Source organism: Anser anser, assembly GCF_964211835.1.
Source record: "Anser anser genome assembly, chromosome: 18".
NCBI classification, from domain to species: Eukaryota; Metazoa; Chordata; class Aves; order Anseriformes; family Anatidae; genus Anser; species Anser anser.
In genome coordinates, this window is record NC_139739.1 from 6,105,556 (window position 1) to 6,124,258 (window position 18,703).

Here is an 18,703-nt window from a genome sequence, read left to right on the forward strand (position 1 = left end):
CCCTGATGGATGGATAACCGGGTGCTTCTGCTGCGCAATTCATCTCGTCTGTTCAAGCTGCTTGCCCTAAAAGTTCTGATTTCTCCCCAGCGAACCCGAGGGAAGCCTAGATTGCCCAGCTCCTGCTCAGACACCGCCCCTGTGCACTCTCAAGTTAGGTGTGATAACTCACACCTCTGAGGCTGTCAGCCCCAAACCGAGCAGAGATTACCTTAGCAAATTGTCAGAATAAAGATGCAGTTATGAGCCATGATGATATCAGTTAGAAAGGATATTTATTGTTAGAGAAGTGCTAGTGCTGGAGCGTATTTGGTTTCCCTAAAGATTAAGTTACTTGGCAACGCCAGTGGATATTACCAACAAGGGCTTGTTTCTCTTGGCAACAGACAGCAATAAACTGATGTAATTATTTAGAGTAATTGTTCCTGATTTTCCATATGGCAACAGGTCCTCTCAAATGCTGACTCAAATGTGGCTACAGAACATGCACCAGGGTGAGCTGGTGCTCAGCTCTGAAGGCAGTGTCCACCAAACTTTGTGCTTAAAAGCCAAAACAGAACAGGAAGGTGTTAACAACATTTCTTTTTTATCATAAAATTAATTAATTCATCATCTGCCCAATTTACATTCTGCCCAGAATAAAGTGCAATACATTATGGACTGGTTGACCTTTTCAGCTTCAGATGTTGCTTCTTGTAATGAAGTTATCAGACAGCATCTTCCTGACCATTTTGTTTTAGTTTCAGAGATATAGACAGGTGTGGACATGCCTTTTTTTGTTGTTATTTATTTTTTAAAGAAAATAATAATACCCCCAATATCCCCAATATAGAATATAGGGTAAATTGAAGAAAAACAAACAAACAAACAAACAAAAAAAACATAAAAGAGTTAAGTTTATGATACATACATTAAAAAAAATTAAGGAAAAAACAATTTCATTAATTAACCAGTATACAATCAGATGCTAATTAATGCCTAATAGACTCCTGTGACAGTTTGGACAGTAAATAGTTCGTTGTTGTAGGATTTGTGTGTGTGTGAATGGTCACTTTTTGAGCATCTGAAACTTCAACTCTGCAAGAATAGTTTGCTGGTAAGAGATGAGCAAGGAATTATGACGAGCTCCTGTTTCTTTTTTGAATTGACTTAAGAACATGCTTTTTACACTGTTTTCTGAAGCATATTGAACACAAATGTATAGAATATGAGCTGTTTCACTTAGTTGTGATCGATTGATTATATTTGTACATTTTCTTAGCTGATTAGCTATAGACTCTCAGCAAAATAATTTCATCTACTAATTCAGATGCAGCTTTCTGAGATTTTTTTGCATCCAGGGAGCACATTTTCCACCGAAAAGCTAATTTGAATGTTTTACTTTATAGAATGCTGAATCTTGAAATGAATGCTGAATCTTGAAAAATTAAAATTCATATACACATTTGTTTGCACTATCCATTCTTCTTGACTGGGCTTCTTGACTTCCATTTAAGGAAATAATTAATCTTATGTTTGAGTTTAAACATATGAGTAGCTTTTCTGAGCTTAATGCAATTAAAGCAGATTAGTTTAATGGAATTGCTCACGTGCTTGAAGAGACACATGATTACTTTTTTGAGTTATGGACCATTTGAACTCTTTTTTTTTTTTAACTTATTCCCGCTGCATTTAAAATTTTAATTCCTCTCTTAGTGCACTCATTTACTCTGGCTAACAACTAAATAGCTTTTGTCTTGCTGCTCTACCCCTTCAAAGCCTCATTTTTGTGTTTACTTGGGAAGTTACTTCTCTGTTACAGTGAGAAAAGATGTCTTATGTGACAGCGTTTTAAATAAGTGCATATTTTATTACCCAAGAGAAAACTCTTCCTTGGTTAAGTCTATCACAAGTAGGTTTTTTGATTACCTGAGTTACCTGGCTACTGAATTACAAGGGTTAAAGTATAATACAATTTTCATAGACCTTAGATTTACAGTAAGATTATTAGAAACTGTAACAGCAGAAGAATGCAAAGCACGTCTCTGTGGCAGTAATAGCCATTTTAGTCTAGGATCGAAGATATCATGCTTAACCATATCACTGTGCTTTCGCAGCTAGTTCACTTTTGCACTGTATTGTCCAGAAGAGACAGAATTTCATTAACTTTTTCTTGAATAAATTTCTAACTCCAAGTCTTACTCAATACTTTCTCACTGCTTGCTCTGAAATGGCCCAATGAGTTGGAAAAATCTGTATCATTTTTATAAAGTGTACACTTCAGAAGGCAGTGAACCAGAAGTGATAGCTATCATAATCCCCACAGAGAAAGCAATTACAACATAATTAGAAATATTTCTTAGCTTTTTACCCTATTCTTTCTTTCATTTTACTCATTTCCCTCATCCCTCAAAGCCTGATCCTCACTCAGTAAAATAATGAAACAGTCTCTGAATTCTCTGTCGAGGGAAGGAATAACACTTCCTCTGTTTAGTTAAATTAATGACTGAAAAATGGAACAAATGACAGTAGCTATGGTGCATGAGAGCAACACAGGGCGTCAAGAAAAGCTCAACAGGGCAAGCAAGTCATGTACGTTGTGTTAGCTCATACTGCATTTTTGAATGTAACTTAAACCACTCTGGATGAAACTGAAATCTGGGTACATGGGTTTAATGCAAGTCTGTTACTTCCTTTGGTAATTTGGGGGAGGGGAAAAAAAAGTTGTACTGAAAGATTTTCCCTTTGACAGATACAAATACATGAGGGCTGTCTTCCAACAGCTCATGACGCTGCAGACATCTGTATGGTTTAAATGTGTAATTGACCGTTCCAAAGCACTTTGCAAAGCCATCTATTATATTCCAGCAGCACACCAAATGCACAGTGGCAAATTGCTCATCCATTTAATCAATGATCCATTCCATGCCATGACTCCAAATCAGTATTTTACTTTGTTTATAAACATAGTGCCTGCCTTTCAGCCCAGTCACCTTTTGTCTCGGATAGCACTCCTCCAAGTTAGAGCTGCTAACTTCGGTGCTTTTAACATAAGCCTTTATTCTGCAAGGTACTGTGTATTGCATTTTGTTCTTGTGATTCAGGGCCTGTTTCATGTCATTTGCAGTGCAAAGACTTCTTTTTCTGAGAATTATTTCCAGCTGTTCATTTTCACAGGATGCACTTGTCAATCACGACACTTACTTGAAGCTCTCCTGAGAGGTCTCCTACCATAACCTCCCTATGTGACTAAATTCCACCCCTTTGCGATACCATTAGCGAATTCCTTTTTCTCTCCCCACCTGCCTTCAAGGGTTAGGAACAAGTTACAATCTGCAGTCAAACCCTTCTGAAAGTCCACAGGGATTCAAGATCCGTAGCACTAGAAAATCTGTTCTGTGCCTTGCTGGCAGATGCTGCAGCCGCAGCCCTCAGAGACATGGAGCCCCTGCTTCTGTGTGCTCTGTTGAAAGAGAAACGAGCTTTTCCCATTTGCTGAAGGAGAGCCATCAGTTAGAAAGAGCAGCCTGGCAAGTCAAATCTGCCTTCAGCAATTCTTTTTCTTGACAGCTTCTAACTGTGTAAGAAATCCTGTTCATTGAATAGGGCTTCAAATAGCGTGAGTGATGTACCTCATGGAAGCTCTTGGAAGGAGGAGGGGGACTGGCAATAAAGGAAATAATTAAAAGGAAAGTATTAAGCAATGACAATTAGAGAGCTGAAGTACTACTGCCAATGATAATGTCCTCAATAAAATTAAATTTTTGGCTCATTGAATATGACAAATACAAATGCCATTTGGGTATCTCCTTATTAGATTCCGAGTTTCAGACTGAAAATACATGGGTTTGAATGCTGGCAATGAAAGTATTAACGAGGAAGTGCTAACCTTTTTGTAACCATAATGACAGTAATGGTAGTGCTTGTTTTACCGCAGATGCTAAGAATCAGGGCACTGGAGAGAAGCTCCTGGCCGTGTGATAGCTCAGGTGCATTTCAGGCACATTTCAGGAGGGGTGGTGAAAGCTTAGAAGTACATAAAACATCGCTGCAGAGGGGAGGCTGTTCTCCAAGAGCACAGTAAAAGGGACGAATAGAGAGAATCTTAAGCTGATGAAAAAATTAAGCATCTTTTAGCTTCCAATAATGGGAGCAGAGTAGCAAAGCTACTCTGAGTTGATCACCTGGAGCTGCTGTTCGTGTCTTTGAATGGCTTTCAGAAGTGGTTGCGCAAATGTCTGTCATGGCTAAGCCTAGTGCCAGGAGTGACAAATGATCCTGTCTTGTGGCCGAGCTGGAAAAGATGATATTGTGAGTCCTTTCACAGCTTATTTTTTCTTGGTTGTCTTCTTCTGAGCCAAGATTATCCTTTGTGGGAATTGGTTTCCTTCTGTCTTTTCTCCTTAAAAAGGATTTACTGCGCAAGGGTGAGTGGGGCCTGCTGATTGTGGGCTCCAAAGCAGCAAGCAGTTCTGATCCTTGTGTGCTCCTTTCTTTCTGTATTAGGAAGGGTAGTAAAGATACAATGTTAACAGTTACAAAAATGGTAAAATTCACACCATCGCTGTCCCTAATGTTTGTACCGCCAAACCCCTGGCAGGGGAGTGTTAGCACTAGGTTTCTCTGTATAAGGTTGGGATTTCTGAAGTGCCCAACACTAACACAATTTCAGGAAGTATCAAACAACTAATTCTATTTGCTCTCTCTGAAACTGCTTTAAAGGTTTTTGGGATGAAGGTGGTGGGGATGCCTATGCACATTGATTGAAAAGGGGGTTGGTTTGGGCATTTCTAGTCTAAACTCCTTGTGGATAACACACGTGGCACAACAACATCAGCGAAAGATAAATAGCAGCTATGGCTCTACCCTGCCTCATGTGTCTTGAGACACTGTAAGAAATCTCTACTATAATCCGTTGGGCGACTTTCATTTTTGGGACAACTAGCACATATTTCTTTCTGATTTTTTTCCCCAGTTTTATACTTTCAACTCACTGGATCTAAAAGTAGTTGAGTGAAAGACAAATGAGTCTTGGAGGCTGTGTAAATTGTTTTATATAACGGGGTCCATAATGTACTCCTCTAGGTACAAAGGATACTAGGAAAACTTGATATTTAAGAGGTACTGGATTTTCTGAGTATAAAGATATAAGACTTTTCATTGCGGATGCTTAGGCATGTTTGTTTTCATAGCTGAATGTCAGGATAGAATGAGGTTTATTAAAACTTAGTTATTAAATCCCTGTGATGAAACTTAGCTCTGAGCACAACAGAATCAGTAATGGAAGGGAAGGGTATGAAGGAAAGTGTCATACCAGGACATTGGTCAGCTATTTCTCATCTTCAGTATCTAGAAAACTGTGTTGTGCTTATTGATCCATGACTGAATAAATCCCCTGATCCCACCCTATCAGTCCCTGGTAGATGTTAAAAGCAGTTGCTCTAGGTGAAAGCTGTTCTCTGGAGGAGCTTGAGGCTACACTTCATCAAGATGGCGCCTCCTTAAGTCAACTTGGGATTTATACGGCATTTAATGAGAACATAACTTTGGGCTGGCCCCATGCCTAAGGTTGCGTTGTTCCTGATGAGTCTTTGCAGTGTACACGGTGCCAGCATACACGGGAGTTGGGTCAAAGATGCTGCTAGTGATATGATACTGTGGCATATGGGAACAATGCAGCTGTTTTGGATTTGTTCTGTTTCCCCCAAAATGTCTGAAGAATAACACATTACTTTACCTTAACATTTGACTTACTCATAGCTTTACCTTAAATTCTGTACATGTTCAGCTGGTAGCATCGAGTGTGTGCTTTATTTTTCTTTAACTGAAGATGCTCGTGCTGCCTTACTGGCAAATCTTCTGATGCTTTTACAGATTTTTTTCATCCGATGGAAAGGATCAGTGGCTAGCCAATCGTCTCATTTGTAAATCGCTTGCTGCTTTCAAAGGACCTAATGCACCAGTGCAAATTCCTTCCCAGGTTTAGAAACTCAATTTTCTTGATGGAAACTGCCATTATTGTAGTTAAAAGAATCTTTCTGGCATATCAGTCATTACTAAACTATTGTAACTGCTTTGCATGAATGAATTTTCTGGAAACACTGATATCTATAAACATGCTCCAGGAGCCTACTTGAACAGCTGTTCATTTTTAAATGCTCTTTTTTTTTTTTTTTTTCCCCTCCAGAGCATTGCTATTTACAAGCAGAATAGTTTGCAGGGCACTTCCTTGTATGCTAAGGCACAAGCCTCTTGGTGACTTGCTGTGTGACCTTAGTTACAGATTGCTTATTTATTTAATTTTTTCTCTCTCTTTTATTTGTTCTCTTCGTCTTTCTGTCTTTTTTCCCGTGCTCTGTCAGCTTTGTAAGTCACGTCTCTGAAGAGATATGATGAGTCTAAGGACTTCAGTGGTGTTTAACTCCTCTTTGTACTGCTATGGATTTGGACCCTGATGCCTGTTAGATTTGCAATAACAGAAAATGTTACCTTTTGAAAATCATCAGTGAAAAAGAGCTTTGGAATGCACTTTTTTGTTTGTTTGTTTTGTTTTAAAAATGCCCTAATTGCTTTTAGATTTCAGTCCTTTAACATCTGATTTTAAGCCATGAAAGTAACAGTAGCAGGAGGATGGTGTTGCATGAGTCATTGCATTATGACTGGTACCAGAGTAACAATTAAATGCTGGTTGTTCATCATGAAATGGTACAGTTCACCATGAATAGCAATAACTGCAAGAGTTTTCTTGAATTTCTGCATTTACATCCTTGGTCCAATTTATAATCCTAGAATTCTGTGTCAGCTTTATGCAGAATAATAAGACAAATATTATAGTTATACCATCGCATAAAGTAAACGCTTATTTAAACATGCACCTTGTGCAGAGCTCTAGGCAACCATGTAAATCACTACCCAGTCTGACACAGGTCTTAGCTAAGTGTGATTTACATATTTTCCCGACAATGCTCTCACAAAGTAAATAAAATAAATGAAAAATATGGGTAAATCCAATAAAGAAAAGGTCTTATTTTAGAATCAGAAGTCTTTTCAAATTTTAAGATACTGTCCTTAGGTAAGTAATAAAATTCCATTAACCACAGATACGTTACAGGTGTTTTGGAAATAGATATTGGAATTATACCCAATTCTTTTCTCTTGTAAAAGATGTGAGGCAGGAATGTACATTTAAGTGGAAGAAACTGAATTAAAAAAATACACACCTTTCAATTGGAACAATATTAGAAATAATCAAAAAGGTATTTAAGTCAGATGATAATTGAAAGCATGAGTACATCAGGAATAGTGATTTCCCAGATTGTCAAAGGTAATCGCCTCATGAAGAACCATGTTCTTTAATTTTATAGTGCTTATTATCCCATGAGTCTAACGTACCTTCTCCAGCAGAACTCCCAAGTTAGTTGCATAATTTTAATAAAGATATTAAAAAACTAAGGAACATCAGAATATGGTAATAGAACAATGAGGCCTTGGCTGTTCTCATATGACTAGAGATAGCAATCGTCAGATTATTTGTTCAAAAAAATAAGCAGCAATAGGCAGACATAAATACATATGGAGCACCATAAAAGAGCTTGTCGTTAGCTGTTGTCTGAGCCCCCTGCACAGACCAAGAGAATTGGCAAATCACAAATCATCAACAGACTAAAAAGCTCAGAAATTAGAAAAAAAAAAAGGGAAAAAAAAAAAAGCACAGAGTCTACTTTTCAATTTCATAATGTATATGTGATCACAACCGTACTCAATACTGCAGCTTCTTACTAAAGCTTGAGACAGTTCCCAAAAGCCAAGAGAGCCTCAGACACAAGCACTGGCATTGGGGCAGGTCCCCATGGCTGTCTGCTTCCACGGGGACCATGGGCCAGCTGGCCATCAGCCTTGAAACCTTCTGCAAAATACCTCAAATGGGTGGCACAAGACAGCCTGAATGCTAATATGGAAGTACGCAGAGTTTTCTAGCTTTTCCATTTGCCCGTAGGTCTTTGGAGGAGGTGTGAATCCAGCCCGTTAGTAAAACATTTTGATTTCAACAAACTAGAAAATATTTTGTAGGAATTTTTCTGACCTCTTCCTGGGCTTTTTTTTTGTAAGTAATACAGCATCAGCTATGACATTAACTTTGATAAACATGATAAAAGCCATATGTTACCTAGTTTCTTTAAAACCAATTTAATAAGAAATTGAGTTCCTCACATTACAGCATTGCACAGCTGAATGCTTTTCTGCATTTTGTGTTATCCTCCGAAGCAACAGTCACTAGCAAGCAGTTTTCAGAAACAAGGCAGCAAGGCAGCACAATCGTGGTTGTATGCCGGCAATTCTTTTTTCCCCCTTATGTACATTTGAGACAGACGATCAAGCAAGTATATGGCTATTTATTTGCCAGTACTGCAGTTAAAGCTCGTATGAACCATTACACAGAAAATTACTTTTCTTTCTCAGTTTATATGCCTGACCTTGACAGCTTTGCTGCTCGCTGGTACCGTTACCATGGAAATGGAAGAATGATCTTTCTGTTGATATCATTGCATAATTAAGGGTCACTGATGCCATTTAGGTCAAGAGATCATTTTCAGAGTTCAGATCCTCAGGGGGATGAATGTTATTATTCTACAGAAATCCTGTGTATGGGCTGATGTGATTGTTACTCTGTCATCCTAAATGAAGCCCCACTGACTTCAAGCTAAGAGCCAGAAATATTCACCAAATCTACAGATTTCCAATAAGCTCGTGTCCGTGAGGCAGCTTTCTTTGGGCATTCACAGGTACACAAAACTACCAAGCTGTGAGGTTTGTTGCCACTTGTCAGCTGAAAAGCGGTAACTGGCTGTGTAATTGCTTCTCACCACTTTGAGTAGTGTGTAAAACACAATTGCTTATATTGGTAAAAAGCCTCCAGTGATAGAAAGTTGAGTCTCTTCAGGGTGTAGCTGGTTCAGAAGTTTTTCCCTATTAGCTTCTCTTAAGAAGCTTGACATTTCTACACAGGCAGTTAAAGAAAGGACAAATCGGAGTCTGTCCTTCTCCAGTGGGTGCTGGCAACGGTTTCTCTCCCTGCTGAAGCAAACTTCAAAACCTGAGCCCCTTTTTAGGACACTTTTGGCAGGCAAAGCTTTCTAGCCTACCGATCATTTTTGTTGCTTGCTTCCAGAGTCTTTCCAGAAAGATCACACTTTTCTTGAAGAATGATATCCAGACCAAAGTACGATGTTCCAGCTCAGGCATCACCAGTACCGAGCACAAAATAGGGGGCAATCTATATTTTTAACATATAGTGTTGCTGGTTTGACACTGCAGAGCAAAAAGAAAAACAACTGCAATGGGATTACATCACTGCCTGCAGTTTTACCAAAGTAAAACAAAACAAAACGGTTTTATAAACTTTGCATTTCATTAACAATATCATTAATTAAATCAAGCTAGCTCCATGCTAACACCTAATTTTATGCTTTAGACAACTCTTGAACTGTTTAGGAAAAAAAGGCCTCATCTGCGTTATCCCCAGGGTTTGGCAAGCCAAAATAGATGTTATGCTGCCATACTATTCCCATTTCTTTTCCCTTTATTTTTACACAGAGATTTTTGAAAGGTCTGTCTGCCTATATTTTCTGGCTCTCTGAGCAGATCTACATTTTTGATACACTCTTTCTTTTTCCCTGCGTGTCCCTTCTGAACAAACCGTGCCCTTTCACATCAGTATTCCAGTCATATGAATAGTTCCATCAAATCTCTGTTATATAAGGAAAGTTGAACGCTATGAGGTTCTTTTCATAACTTCTGTAATTTGACAATCCCTCTTTATTAGCACTGGGTCTGTCATCTCGGTTTACTGCCGGGAAAACAAAGATTTGCGCTGCATGATATAAGGACTATAAAAAAGATTCAGATGGTTGTGAATCGCGCAATAAGACTAATTTCAGTATATTGTTTCAAGATGACTTGTGGAGATTTAGCCAATTAAAAATAGTTAGCATTGGGCTAATGTAGTTCCTCATGCTGGGAATACCCAGGGACGGGCTATACAGAAAGCTGTCATGAGATGGAAGAAGTCCTGCACTGGGAGCTTTGAAAATGGCTAAGACAATGGAGACTGCAGTGAAAGAAATTATTAGGTGCAAATGTTGGAGAAAAGAGTAGATGACATGTAGCCCAGTCCATCTGGCACCCACAGGCAGGATCTAGCCCTTTGGGACATTTCCATTGCCTTGTCCTTGGAAGAGACAGGTAATGAGTTTTCTGGGAATAAGCTGTCGTAACAAATTCCTTCTCCTGGGCTGAGTCCAATGCAGAGCTAGGCACTAGGTCCACATTAGAGAAAGGGGAGTATCTGAAGGAACATCTGTTTTCCCATATGCAGAACCTCCAGAGCAGCCAAGGTCGGATTATCCTATTAATATGATGCTCCTATAACGAACTTTATGGTCATATTTTGTCAATTAATTATTTGATATCTGTTGTTCGTCTGTTCTACCACCAAATAATTCCATAGCCCTTTTCAGCCCAGGACTAGCTCGTTGCTAACTGTATGTGCTATAAACAAATCCTCCTGCATAGTTTTTGTTTTCTGGTTGCGGGACAAAATGCTGCTCTTTTCCTGAGTGCTTGCTCTGTAAGGTGCAAGCTGAAAACATAAGAGCGCTATTTTACTTCTGGAAACAAACCCTCCCTTAATGATGACATGCAATATAAAAAAGGCCTGGGCCATTAAAAAATTACAATTTGCTTTCTTTTTAAAACAACAAAGTAGTACTTCCAGACACCCCAGTCAATCTGCTTTTGTGATTATTAAAGAACCCTTAAAGTGAAAGCATGTAATATTTTCTTTTTGTTCTCTCTTGCTTTCTTCAAAGTAATTCCAGAATCAGCTTTCAAGAAAGAACCAAACACTGTAAGAGCTACAGAAATGAATAGTTTGTGTTCAAGAAATTAATAAATCTAGACAATTGTAAGGGTCAGGACCTGCTCTTTTCCTTTTTGTTTTAAATTGCTGTCATTTTCCACATGGGTTTCTGAGAATTTGATTATTTTGTCTTCTGGCCATGGCCATCAATACCATCTGCTGGGAGCTTTTTTCTCCTGTCACTGAGTATTGGAGTCTCACAAAAAGCTTTTTCAGCGGACTTTTTTTTTTTTTTTTCCCCCAAAAAAATTAACATATGACTGGAATAAACAGCCCCTTACTTTATTTAGTTAAAAAAGAAAAAAGGACCATTGATGGCCAATTTATTGTAAATGCTTGTATGCGAAAGAATTGTATAATTGCTAGCAGGTGATGGTACTTAGCAGATCTTAAACAATCATCTAACTGCAAATATTTATTCTGCTCGTTATTTTAGAGATTATTATGGGGAAAAGAGAAAATATATCCTCAGTTACACTGGGGCTCTTCCTGAGGTTCAAGTGACGCTTCAATAGAAGCAGAACATGAAGGGCACCACAGACAGACACAAATGCAGAGTTTTGGTGATTAAAGCAACAAGACTCACTAGCCACAACTCCCAGTCACCTTTTAAAAAACGAGTGTCTGCACCAAGAACAGAGGAGCTTTTGGGTGTCTCTTGGGAATGAATACACGTACTACTGGGTATCCCATGGCGCAAAGACTCACAGTGCAGGTAGTATCTTTATCTCCTGTCCCAGAATAAATTCTAAATACTCCTTGGCTGGATGTGGAACGCTCTTCTGCTTTGAGAATAAGCACTTACTATTTTCTTTGATGACTCAATGGCAAAGTTCATTGGAAAATTAGCTTTAGCCTTGCTCCTGGGATCAAGAAGCAGAGAATGCTGTCTCAGCAGCAGCACAACGAGGGAGTTAGTGTCAAAAAATATTGAAGAAAGGGATTTTTGACAGATTGGAAAAATCCCTCTGCAAGTACAGTTCTCCTGGGGAAACCCTCATCCATGAAGATCCAGCTTGCATTGACATTACGTTTTAATTTTCCATATTCCTTCAATGGCTTGAGTTAAAGACAAGGAGAAGGACGTGTTTTAGTTACGTGCTTGTGACTTTCTTTGGGAAGTATTATTTGTCTTTTCCAATTTTAAGATCATGATGTGATGGAGATGATGTGGGATTTGATCTGTGGGAGGCCTTAGGAAGGCATGGATTTCTAAATCCTTAGTTAGGGGCTGAAGTCAAAAGTCAATGCTCCCAGCCCCTGGGATTGCCTTCTCGGCATTGAAATTCCTGTGGTACCTCCATTTCTGGTCATGCCTCTATTTTTGTCAGGCTTGATGAGGCTTTGAAGGGAGACTTGAATTTCAGTCCCTGCTTCACTGAATATTTAATATAAAATAGGAAATATTAATAAAGCAAGGATTATGTAGGACTCTTCTCTCTCGGGTGAGTGCCTCACAACTAATCTCTCTGACCCAGTGAATATTTAATTATTCAATACAAGCAGAACAGGTTCAATAGGAGAGAATGAACATCAAGCAGGGAGTCAAAATGTTCTTCTGGAAAAAATGGGAAGGGCAGGAGAGCAATCTGAGCCCAGACCTCCTATTTTCTGGACAAATGCTCTATTGACTGGCCTAGCCAGTGAACAGGGCCTCATCCCACCTGTCCCACAAAAGGTCAGAGCTTAACCCTCTCTATCTGTTTGAAGGAGAGGGCTCGTACCTAGCTGCAAGGACAACTCCTCCAACCACTGACAGCCACAGTGAGAAAAAGACAATGGGTCTCGGGAAAGGCTGCAGGACAGCGCGTAGGAGAGGGCCAGTGCTCCCTCCACAACTGCTGCTGACTGAGCAAGGAGACCAAGATTGCCTTAAATCCTATATCGAGTCCAAGGTTATAGGCTGGGAATTCAGAAGGAGGAGCCTTTCTTATTTATCAGATGTACAGGATGCTAAGGCAGCTTTAGCTTTTGGGAAGACTTAGGAGAAATGCCCCTGCTTTAGCAGCACCTGCCTTCTTCTGAGGGTCTGTGGTGAGAGGCCTGGATGTTGGACGTGACACATAACAGAAAAGGAGGAATTCTCTCCCCCTTCTCGCTCACGTGATAAAGTTCAATCTGGATTTAGTTGCTGTTACAGCCTAGATTTTTTTTTTTTTTTGATAGCATCTTCCCTGGCTTATAAATAGCACCCACCAGAAATTAATGGTCTGCAGTGTCTGTAAATGTTCTTCTTCATCTTCACAACATTGCTTCGAAAGGGCAAGTATCATCGCCTCCACTTTACCGATAGGAAATGGCAATTTAAAGGACTCATTTTCTGTCTGCACATCTGCACTTACCAGTGACTTTTTTTTTTTTTAATTTATTATAGTAGTTCCTAGAAATCATCTGCAATTAGGCTAGAGTCTGTTTGTGCTAATTAGAAAACATTCCTTGTGCAATCAGCCTTGTTGTCTGTACAGCCAAAACAAAATGTAGGAGAAAAAGGTGCATGTGTATTTGCAGGAGCACAGAACTAAAATCCGTGTCTGCCCTGTCTGAGAGCACAGCTCTACCCATCAGATTGAGAGGTCTAGCAGAGCTCAGAGATTAATTTTGTTCAAAACAAATGAACAAAAACTACAAGAAAACAAACAAAAAAACTACAAAAACAGCAACAACAAAACCCACCTGCTCTTGACATCACTCATACGCATTATGCAGAGCAAATTGGTTGGTAAGTGAGGAGGGGACCTGTGGGATTTCAACTCCCAGGCCTGTGCTTTGGCCTCCCTGCTGCACTTCCCACACCACCCCCAGTGCCGTTGTCACCCACTTTGTTGTTTTTTTATTTAAGACTAACAGGAAGCTTGACCCTGTAGGCTCCAAATGGCATCAGTAGGCTTTGGGTCAGGCCCAAGGCTGGTCTAAATGTTTTCTTTGATGTTCACTGCTTAGTTCGCTCAAAAAATTGAGTTGTTATCAGTATTCTTCCATTTGTCTGTCTGAGGTTGGTGGCAAGTCATCACCTAACTTGCTTAAGATGGGTTTTGTTCCTTGGAGAGCCAGGTAACACCCAGGGAGTAATGGCACACAAGGCTCCTGCATGGCGTGCCCACACCCATGGGCATGGAGCCTGAGTGCTGGGCAGAAGAGGTAGGCAAGGTGTGTGCTGGAAATGCTGCTGAACTGAGTTAGAAACATTTCTGTTCACAGCCAGAATTGCTGTACGTGGTCTCCCAGCAGCTCTCCAGCTGTCAGGTCAGAGCTTAGTGAGCATTACAGGTAACAAATGGGAAACTGAGGCTAAATTTAACTTTTCACGGTGTTTGTCTGAAATGTTAGTTATAGGCTTTTGGACTTACTTTTTTTATATAAAGTATAAAGGATATTGCTGACAGTGGCTAGTGAAGAGTTTAAGAAACAAGAGAGAATTTCAGTTAAAAGGCCTATTTGTCAGGGCAACAATTTTGATGAATTGTTGTGAAGGATTTTTGCTTTTATAGACAGTGTTTCCTCCAACTATTATATAATCTTGGCTTATGGGTCTGAATTTAATTCTTAGTTCAGCAGGCATCATCACTGAAAAGTGGATGTCAGAAGTCTTAAAAGGATTAGTTCTTCATATATGCCCAATAAAATTGATTTGTGAATTAGGGGTCCCCTTCACAGGAGTAATAAAGTTTTCTTTCTGCAAGCAGTGAAATTTCTTTCTTGTAGCTGTCAGTGTAGTCATTCTGCATTGGTGTAAGATATCGACAGTGTGCTCAGGGCAATAACAGAAAAGGGCAGAGATTAAATAAGGGGAAGGGAGTCATCTCAATTGAGCAGAGCTGTTTCAAACCAATTGCAAATACAATAAAACTATAAGGCCACCTCTGCTCTTAGAAAAATGTTCATAGAAACTTTACTAACAGTGCAACGATTTTATGTGATGTTAGTGAAGAAAGTATGTCTCAGAGGTGCTGAAACCTACACTTCTTACACACCATGGCTGCAATATAGCTACAACAATTATCCAACTCAGAAAACTTCCTTCTGTCCAATAATTGATTAATGCAGAGCTCAGGACTTCAGCTGGTATAAACCACCGGGTGACAGTCCATCTCTTACTGAGAAAGACAGAAAATACCAAAATCCTGTACTGAAAGAAATGCTAAAACTAAAGCAATCAAGCAAAAGCCAAATGAAGAAATTTGGAGTGGAAGGTCTCTGGTGAGCAAGGTTTACTTCTCAGGAATTAGAATTAAACTGTAAGAACAAGAAAAAGGAAGAAAAATGTATTTTCTTTTTTTCCATTGGGCAATTTAAAGGGTGAGTGCATGCTAAATGACAGTTTGACAAAGGTCCTGAAGAATGAGCTTTTTACTGGCCATGCCTACACAGTATTAGCAATTAATGGAGAAAGTGTACGCTGCTTTTGTAAGAAGTGTACCAGAAAAAAAATTCTGAGGACTTTCATAGGACTCCATCATGCTCTCCCACACAGCTGCGTTCATGCACAAGTGCTCAGGTGAGTGGGACAATGTACGAGCTTACAGCAACGCCTGCAGAGCAGCCTCTGGACATGTGATGGCAGGACAGGCACTGGGCAGTACCAATTCATTGCTGCTTTCTTTTTGCAACAAACAGCTGTGTGAATCAGAATGCAACCAAGTCACACCAAAGTGGTTCTTGGTGTGCAGCACTTCAGAAGGCTCTGCAGTGCAGCTGCAGAGATTGTTAGTACTGGGCAGAGTGAGAAATATCGCTAAGAGTAGCCTGACTTGACAGATAGGCTGTGTACAGCCAGGAATATCCCAGGGGCTATACCATACGCACCGGATATAAAAATTTAATCAGACTTAAAATAGTTTTTGTATTTTACAGAAGTTTTCTATATTATAAAGTAATAACAAGTACATACCTTAAAAAATATACTGGCAAAAGGAAACAATAGAAAGGATAAAAAAAAAAAAAAAAAAGCTTTTGCTTTGTTCTTAATTAATTAATCCCAGGGCTGATCAGCCAGTGTACACAGATGCAGAGACACAAAAACCTTACAAAACTTAATGCTATTAGACTGCAGAAGAGCAACATTATCTGAGCTTTTAAAAGGATGTGTGAAAAATAGGCTGCTATTATGTTTCTGATTTCAAAGACCAAAGGAGGGGAAGGGGCATGCAGGACAAATTTCAAGGGTTCTTTTATAAGGCAATGGCCCTTGTGCTTTCCAACACATTTAGGGCACAAGGACAAAGAAAGGTTTTAGCAAGGTTTGTGAAGCCTTGTTTGGATTAGACCCCAATATCCGCAAAGATCTGCCTCTGCCCAAAGTGTGGTCTCTTCACGCCACCAGTTTTGTAGACAGCGTAAAGCTCAAATGATGGGAGTGACTTTTTTTTTTTTTTAACATTACACAGTTTAAGTCATGCAGTATTCCTTCTCCAAACACAACATGCATTTGATTACACTCTATATCTTAGTGTACTAGAACTAATCTACTAAAATATTCATGTAGCAAAGAAAAATGGGAATAAAAAAAAAAAGTATGTGCAGTGTGGTGGAATTAATGTGCCTAGCGGAACATTAACTTTTGTATTTCTTAGATTTTTTTCAGTGATTTTTAACCTTGTAGCCTTAATGGTGTTCTGACACAGCATTTTACATTTAGTATTTTTCTTTTTTGAAGTTCAAAGACGAAATAACGATGGGGAGGGGTGGGGTAAATGGAAGAAAATAAAAGAGGACCAGGAACAATAGAGCTGACTCCTTTGCTTGGTGAGAAAAGGTAACAAACACCTTGAACTAATAATTTCATACATAGGATGAATTTCAAAGCAAGCAAATAATTAAGGTAATTTTAAAAAGACAATGAGATCTAAGTGACACACAGGCAGAACTGACCATTAGATAGTCTTAAAAGAATTTCACCCTCAAATGACTGTTTGTGTAAATGGGTGGTTATGAAACATGCATACATGTGCATGAAAAATCCCACACATCTGTATTTTGTTTTCATTTTTAGCTATGTATTTTTGCTGAACAAGTGGTGAAACCTGTGCTTAAAAGTGAGCAAGTGAGCAGTCTTTATCTTTACCTGTATTAAAAAAAAAAGAAAAAAAAACAAAAAAAAACCAAGACATTCGTGATGTTCAAAGTTACTGAAAATCCAAAGTATAAGAGCGATTTTAAGAACATTGCAGCTTAGCACGTAACTCAATTCTCCCACACACTACAAGTTACTGATGAAGCTTTTTATGCTAAGACTCAAAAAGAAATAATGAAAACTTATTTCTGGCATTTCTGGCAACAAACCAGCTAGGGAAGATTATATTTCAAACTGCAAGTTTTATAAAAATTGACAATGTGGGAATCAAAGAGAAAAAAAAAAAAAAAGGGCGTTTGTAATGAAAAGTGTTTACAAGTGTAGCTGTGTTGGGCATACCAATCACCTGCTGTATCGGGTTAGAGGCGACTTCTAGACCATCATGGAGTCTGAAACTACCTGATCCATCCTCTGGGTGTTCATGTACCGTCCCCTCTGTCTGCTCCGAAGATGCATTTTCCTGAAGGCACGAGGGCTCTGTAGGTTATAGTTGTCTTTCTGCTCCATGCTTGTTGCAAGAGGCGGTCTGCTGGCAGATCTCTTAGCACATCTCTTATGTTACAGTCGAGGTGATGAACTTTAATCTCTACAGAGAAAAACAAAACATCCTTGATTCATGAAAATAAGCCTCTATCACTTGGCTGATTTAAAATTGTATCTTCTTAAATGCATATTGTAATTAAATAAGAGAGCTCAGGCTTTATTGTATTCTTTCATTTTCTGGCTGAACAAACTCTTTGCAGAATTAAATTAAATTGTGCAGAAATATTCATGGCCAAGGAAATTAAGATGCTTATCAATAGAGGCAAAAAAATTCCTGATTCTTCCCTGTCTCAGATTTCCCTATAAACCTGAATCCCATGCAGTATTTCAACATACACTTTTAATCAAGGATATAATGAAGTGTGTGCTCAGGTCACTGAAATGAACAAGATGCCTTGGATCTAAGTATTTAATTAAAAGATTTCTTCATTGAATTGTGTTGTACAACACTCTCATTTGTCTTGTGTTTGTTGTAATTATAAGTGGTCTCTTGTCATGCAGCTCTATGCACTTCTCTCCTGAACCTCTACTTTAACCTGTACAAGGGGCTAAAAGGCAGAAGTACAACATTAATCTCCCTAAAACAACTTTTTCTCCTGTATTGGCTTCCAGCTAAATAAAAATCTGCTAATTTCTGAGAAATGCAGCTTTTGTGAGTGTGGACTGGCTTTTAGGTTCTTCCAGCTTGTGTTCCCTTTACCTTCTTTATCTATAATTGTACCATACACTAAATTCACAAAATATCTTAAACAGGTATTTAAGTGTAAGAATGTGCTCAAATCCTGTGGACTACAACAGGAGTTAAGCCCATGCTTGTAAGCACTGTGGTAAATAGAGATCAGATCTATGGTTCAGGATGTTTCAAAGCAGGAGCAGTTTCCTTCCTTGTGCTTTCTGCCTTGTGCCACCAACACTGTGCTCATCTGCCGCAGAGGAAGAGTTTGTCCTTTGATAGCTGTCACTGCAAATGTGATGCCTGGCTGTGCAAAGGTTCAACAATTCATCCTTGACAGGCAAAATAGCAGTGGGCTGCCTAGTTAGTAGGGTTTTGACAGCAAGCGTGTTTTACCCTGTGGGATTTGTGAGGAGTTTAGAGTGATTAAAGAGTGGACAGACATCATGACTGCTTCTGGGTTGCTCAGTGCCGTGAACTGGGTGCATGGCATTTACTGGGAGAAGCGAGTGATGCCTTA

The 18,703-nt window shown here is 39.2% G+C and overlaps 1 protein-coding gene and 1 long non-coding RNA gene across 4 annotated transcripts in view; one reads left to right on the forward strand and one right to left on the reverse strand.

The window, feature by feature from the left end:
• The window catches only part of ADGRD1 (adhesion G protein-coupled receptor D1), a 157,650-nt gene that overhangs the window by 129,643 nt on the left and 9,304 nt on the right, over positions 1-18,703 (forward strand). The gene's annotated exons all lie outside the window — the stretch shown is intronic.
• LOC310883418 overlaps positions 720-18,703 on the reverse strand; it is a 245,831-nt gene continuing 227,847 nt past the window's right edge. For both annotated transcript variants that reach the window (XR_014573522.1, XR_014573523.1), the window contains one exon: positions 720-17,553. This is a non-coding gene — a long non-coding RNA (uncharacterized lncRNA). The remainder of the gene's footprint in view (positions 17,554-18,703) is intronic.